The sequence below is a fragment of the Pan paniscus genome, chromosome 3 (assembly GCF_029289425.2).
Source record: "Pan paniscus chromosome 3, NHGRI_mPanPan1-v2.0_pri, whole genome shotgun sequence".
Classification (NCBI taxonomy): Eukaryota; Metazoa; Chordata; class Mammalia; order Primates; family Hominidae; genus Pan; species Pan paniscus.
The window spans coordinates 140,922,837-140,929,547 of NC_073252.2; the positions used below are offsets into that span (position 1 = coordinate 140,922,837).

At 42.3% G+C, this 6,711-nt stretch overlaps 1 pseudogene; it reads left to right on the plus strand.

Annotated features, from left to right (window-relative positions):
• Positions 1–4,040: 4,040 nt before the first annotated feature.
• Positions 4,041–5,587, plus strand: LOC100995082 (lysM and putative peptidoglycan-binding domain-containing protein 4-like; annotated as a pseudogene).
• Positions 5,588–6,711: the final 1,124 nt, after the last annotated feature.

The following is a 6,711-nucleotide window of genomic DNA, read 5'->3' on the forward strand; positions in this document are numbered from 1 at the left end:
GGAAAGGATGCCCAATTTCACCACTGTTATTCAACATAGTACTTGAAGTCCTCCCCAGAGTAATCAGGCAAGAGAAAAAAATAAAAGGCATTCAAAATGAAAAGAGGAGGTCAGACTAGTCCTGTTTGCTGATGATATAATCTTATATCTAAAAAACCCTAAAGACTCCACCAAAAAGCTTTTAGATTGACATATGAATTCAGTAAAACTTCAGGATAAAAAATCAGCATGCAAAAATCAGTAGCATTCTACACACCAATAATGATGTAGCTGAGGACCAAGTCAAAAATGCAATCTTACAGTAGCTACAAAAAATAAAATAAAATAAAATACCTAGGAGTATATTTAACCAGAAAGGTGAAAAATCTCTACAAGAACTACAAAACACTGATGAAAGAAATCACAGGTTACACAAACAAATGGAAAAACATCTCATGCTCATGGATTAGAAGAATCATTATTGTTAAAATGACTAAACTGCCCAAAGCAATCTACAGATATAATGCAATCCCTATCAAATTACCAATGTCATTTCTCACAGAATTAGAAAAAACAATTCTAAAATTTATATGGAACCAAAAAAGAGCCTGAATAGCCAAAGCAATCATAAGCAAAAAGAACAAATCTGGAGGCATCACACTACCTGACTTCTAATTATACAGCAAGGCTATGGTAACCAAAACAGTATGGTTACTATAGCCATGCTGGTAAAAATAAAATAAAATAAACATTCAGATCTCAATGGAACAGAATAAAGGACCCAGAAATAAAGCCAAATACATACAATCAACTGATCTTCAACAAAGTCAACAAAACTATGCATAGGGGAAGGACACCCTGTTCAATAAATGCTATTGGGAAAATTGGGTAACCATATGCAGAAGAATGAAACTGGACCTATACCTTTCACCATACACAAAAATTAACTTACCATAAAATTAAAGACTTAAACATAATATCTGAAACTATATTTCAGGTATTTTCAAAGAAAAACTAGGAAAAACTCTTCTGAACAGTGGCCATGCAAAGTAGTTATGACTAAGTCCTCAAAAGCAAATGCAACAAAAACAAAAATAGACAAATGGGACTTAAACTAAAAAGCTTCTGCACAGCAAAAGAAACAATCAATAGAGTAAACAGAAAACCTACAGAATGGGAAAAAATATTTGCAAACTATGTATCCAACAAAGGGCTAATATCCAGGATCTACAAGTAACTCAAATCAACAATAAAACAAATAGCCCCATTAAAAAATGGGCAAAGGAAATGAACAGACATTTTTCAAAGAAGATATACAAATGGTGAACAAGCATATGAAAAAATCAACATCACTAATCATCAGAAAAATGCAAATTAAAACCACATTGAGATATTATCTTACACCAATCAGAATGGCTATTATTAAAAAGTCAAAAATAAACCAGGTGTTGGTGAGGATGTGGAGAAAAGGAAATGCTTATACACTGTCAGTGGGATGTAGATTAGTACAACATTTATGGAAAACAGTATGAAGAGTTCTCAAAGAGCTAAAATGAGAACTACCATTCAATCCAGCAATTCCACTATTGAGTATATGCCCAAAGGAAAATAAATCATTATATCAAAAAGATACTTGTGGCCAGGCACGGTGGTTCATGCCTATAATCCCAATATTTTGGGAGGCTGAGGTAGGCAGATCACCTGAGGTCAGGAGTTTGAGACCAGCCTGACCAACATGGAGAAACCCTGTCTCTACTAAAAATACAAAATTAGCCAGGCGTGGTGGCACATGCCTGTAATCCCAACTACTAGGGAGGCTGAGGCAGGAGAATCTCTTGAACCTGGGAGGCAGAGGTTGCAGTGAGCCAAAATTCCACCATTGCACTCCAGCCTGGGCAATAAGAGTGAAACTCTGTCTCAAAAAAAAAAAAAACTGCACCAATATGTTTATTGTAGCACTATTTACAATATCAAAGATATGTTATCAACCGAAGTGTCCATTAACAGAGGATTGAATAAAGAAAATATTTTAATATTTTAGATAAAGAAAATATTTTATTTATACACACACACTATGAAATACTACTCAACCATAAAAAGAATGAAATTATGTCTTTTGCGGCAACACAGATGGAACTGAAGACCATTGTCTTAAGGGAAATAACTTATATTGCATGTTCTTACTTACAAGTAGGAGCTAAACAATGGGTACACATGGACATACAAAGTGGAATTATAGACACTGGAGACTACAAAATGTGGAAGGATGGGAGGGAGGTGAGGGCTTAAGAATTACCTATTGGGTACGATGTTCATTATTTAGTTGATGGGTACACTAAAAGCCCAGACTTCACCACTATGCAATATATGCATGTAAGAAATCTGCACTCGTACGCCTTAAATATATTATAAATAATACACAAATAAAAAGAAAATAAATAGTCACATATTTGATTGTAAAACTTATCTCCCAAATCAGCCAGGATTCATTCAGAAAAGCAAAATTCATTTTACCTGTTTCAAGCAATAGGATGTTACATCCAGTAACTTCGATGATTACAAAATCAGTGGAAGGACTGGTGGAATGAAGGTCAGAAAAAGCCAGCACTAACTCTCAGGGTCACCAGTGTCTTTCAGAAACTTCAAAGGTTACAAGCATTGCAGGATATAGCTGGCAATGAACATAGGTCTTCTTGCTCCATGGTGGGTGATATTCAAGTAAATGCCCAGAGACCTCTACAAAAAGGCCTCTCTCAGATTGCTCCTCATGAATCCATCTACCGCTGCTGAAGCAGTCTTTAGTCTTTCAAATAACATACAGACGCCTCTCATTGATAGAATCTAACCCAGAATTCTGCTGGCCAGGATTCTGAAAATTTTGTTTCCAGGCATCCAATTTCCACTAAACAGGGAAGATTCTAGAAGAAAGAAAATGCCTCTGAGTTGCCTATAGGCCGTCAGAAATATCTTCCATCACCCCTGTTCATCAAGGCTTATATGCCTTGTGTTTGCAAAGTATTTTCACGCACTTTTTTTTTTTTTTTTTTTGAGTCAGAGTCTCACTCCATCACCCAGGCTGGAGTGCAGTGGCGAGATCTCGGCTCACTGCAACCTCTCCACCTCCTAGGTTCAAGCCATTCTCATGCCTCAGCCTCCCGAGTAGCTGGAATTTCAGGCACACACCACCACGCCCAGCTAATTTTTGTAGTTTTTGTAGAGACAAGGTTTTGTCATATTGGCCAAGCTGGTCTCGAACTCCTGAACTCAAGTGGTCCTCCCGCCTCGGCCTCCCACAGTGCTAGGATTATAGGCATGAGCCACCATGCCCGGCCTATTTTCTTACTTGAGTTTCACCATAACATTTTGTGCTCATATGGCTGATATTGTGACCCTTAATTTACATTTGCCTTTTCTTTATTCATTCTACAATATGCTAGTTGGCCCAAAGATGCTGAGTTGTATTCCAGCAGATGCATTCTAATCAAGGAAATTTTTTGGACCTAAGATAGCAATTTAACTTCCACACCAAATGGTGTGATAGTGAAGGTCACTAATAGTAGTTCTCAAGTGAACTTACAAGTTTACTTCTTTAAATTGTACTTTATGTTATCTTCAAATATGAGAATTCTTAATATTTCTAACTTTATATTAATGAGGAATAATTGCGTAGACTTCTCTTACATATGTGAAAAGGACTTAAAAGTTATACAGTCAGACTTTCACTACCTACCAGTAATCACTTGCAAGATCAAGTTGGGCAGCACACAGAAATTTTTTGAACATTTAATCAACAAACCTAAACACATAAAGTAGCAGTGGTAAATGGCACAGTTAATATTAAGATACAAACACACCTAAAATAGTTCTTGTGTGGTATGGGGAATTGAGAAAACAAGAGAAATAGTCAATGCAACCAACAAATCACAAACCATGGCGTCTCAACGAGCTCTATTAAAAGTAATGGCAAAAACTGCAATTACTTTTGCACCAACCTATATAAGACCTGTATATTCCGTCACTAACAATTCCAACAATATAAATTTAAATTTGGCTGAGGTACCTGGCCTGGAGGAGAGGTCCACAGTCCTGGCTAGGGGGTCTGTGTGGGCTCAGCCTCCCAGTCTGTCTCGATCCTTGGTTTGGGGCCAAGCCACCATTCCCCAGGCTCCTGGGTGACCCTTCTGCAGCTGGACGGGCGGTGACCCTGAGTGTCCAAGGCTGACCCCACGTGACTGAGGTTCTGCCTTTGTGGAATGTTGGGGCCCCGCCCTTACAAGCCTTGGGGCTGGCTGCTCCGCGTGCGTTTTTGTGTGAGCTTTCGTTTAGGAACCCCCTCCTTTCACGGAAGGGGCCAGCCTGACCAACATGGTGAAACCCTGTCTCTACTAAAAATACAAAAATTAGCCGAGCGTGGTGGCACATGCCTGTAATCCCAGCTACTGGGGAGGCTAAGGCAGGAGAATAGCTTGAACTCAGAAGGCAGAGGTTGCAGTGAGCCGAGATCACGCCACTGCATTCCAGCCTGGGCAACAGAGCGAGACTCCATCTCAAAAAACAAAACGAAAAAAGAATGCCAATGGGGACTCCTCTGAGGAACTCACCCTCACACCCTGTGGTTCTGCGGCCTGGTACAAGGAGTCCTGAAGAGCAGTGCCTACCAGCCCCACCAGCCAGGAGCAGGCGCCAGTGCCACTGCAGCAGGGGCTGGCCCAGGAGGACAGCCTCAACAAGCTGGCTTTGCAGGACAGCTGCAAAGTCACAGATATCAAGATCAACAACTTCATGAGAGTTGTTGACCTTTCAGACTTATACGCCTTGGAATACATTACGATTCCAGTGAAAAACAATGGGATCCTAACAAAGACCCACAAAGAACTAAAACCCCTTCTGAGCTCATTTTCAGAGACCGAAGTGACCATAGACCTGCCAAATCCAGACAGCAGCCGCAGACACTGATGCCCAGGCCAGTCAACTGATGGATTTCTTTAAGGAGATTGACCAGAATATTGAGTGTGCATTGCAGTCAGAAATCTTTTTATGGGAAAGTTACTGCATAGAGACCCTCCTATCAGCAACTGCTCCCAGCTCCTCGAAAGATGCCAACAAATGGTGCAGACTGTGGAATTCAGTGACGGAATGTCTTCTTTTATCATGCTTCTAGTTGGGATTGTTTTGCCCATCTTTCATTTGGTCTATTTTAAAATACAGGCTACTGGCGAGACCCTAATAGCATGAACACAACTCCTGTCCCCAGTGGTTCCATGGCAATGAGTACAATGCCAGAGCAAATCCCCAGGTGAGCAATTCCAGTGCCAACCACAACCTCTTCAGAGAGCCAGTTCAGTCAGACCACCCAGCCAGGGAACTAAGCTTTGTTTTTAAAGAACCTGCCCAGCTTTTGCAGTTGGCTCTTAAAGTGCATCAGCTGTCACTGGTCACAGCCTAGGGGTGCTGCATTTTGTGTCCTGGGAAGGATGGACACGTTTCAGAAGTCACCACACTGTTCTCAGTTGCAGTGACCCTGAGGAATGGCCTCACCCAATCCAAGCCTCCAGGATAAAAAACACCAGCACCCTTAGCTTCTTCTATCCAGAGAGGATCAGCAGCAAGGTGTTTACATGTGACAGATGGTTATTTCTTGTAGACATTTAGTGGACTGGCCATGTCTTCACAGCAGCACTGCGTGGGTCCCCAAGTTGGATATGCTTGGAGAGAAAGGAATGGCCTTGGCCAAGGGACCTGTAGTGTGGGAGCCCCTGTGATTGGTGTGGGTCGCCTGGTTGTTGCAGTTTCCCTGCTTGCTGGGGAGCAGGGACTGGCTCTGAGAAGGGTTGTTCTCTGTCTCTCTGGCAAAGGTGCTATGGAATAGTCTTGGCATGTTACCCTGTTTTAGAGAGTGACAAATTACAATTGTAACAAGTCCTACTTCATATTTGCTTCATCGGTTAGTCTTTTTGAGGCAATGCCATTTCTAGAATTGAAAAAGCCCCAAGTCCAAACTGCTGTACTGTTGAACAAAGGGCAGTTCTGCACTGTTGAATAAACAGCAGTTCTGCTCCTATCCTCATTTAGAGCTGCTTAGTCTGACACACAGGCATGTCTCAAGCCAAGCATACGCACACAGAGCCGTTGCCCAGTTCCTCAGAGGCTCCCTAGATTCTCCCAGCAGGCTTCCTTGGAAGGAGCACTTGCTGGCCAGCATCTGGAGAGGAGGATGGGTGCCTGTTGCTGAGACACCAGCATGGATATCTATATGAAGCTGCGCAGTTGCCAGGCCAGCGCTGCTGAGAGCAGCAGCTCCTGTACTATTTGGCACGGGGTGTTCCCTGCTGCTTCCCTAACTCAGTTCTTAGGAACTCTAGTGTCACAGCATGAGAATGTGGCTCAGTCCTTTTCTTTCAGGTGATGCCCCTAAAATAACACTCTATATACACTGTAGCTCGTAATGTTAAAGGATCAAATGCTTCATGGAGGGGCTAGAGGTGACCTTTGCCAAAGAAAGGCCATCAAAACACGGGGCCTGATACCTGAGGGAAGAGGCCTGTGGTTTACCTGGTCCTCCTCCCTGACAAGGCAACAGCAGTGCTGTGGATGGGCTGGAGGTGAGAGCCTGCTGCTGCCTTAGAGTCAGTGGCCTGTAGCACAGAGGGGCAGGGAAGGGCGGAGGTGGCTGGTGGCCCAGCCTCCAAGGTGTATGGACAGGAGGAAAAAACACTGCACAAATGCTGGGCT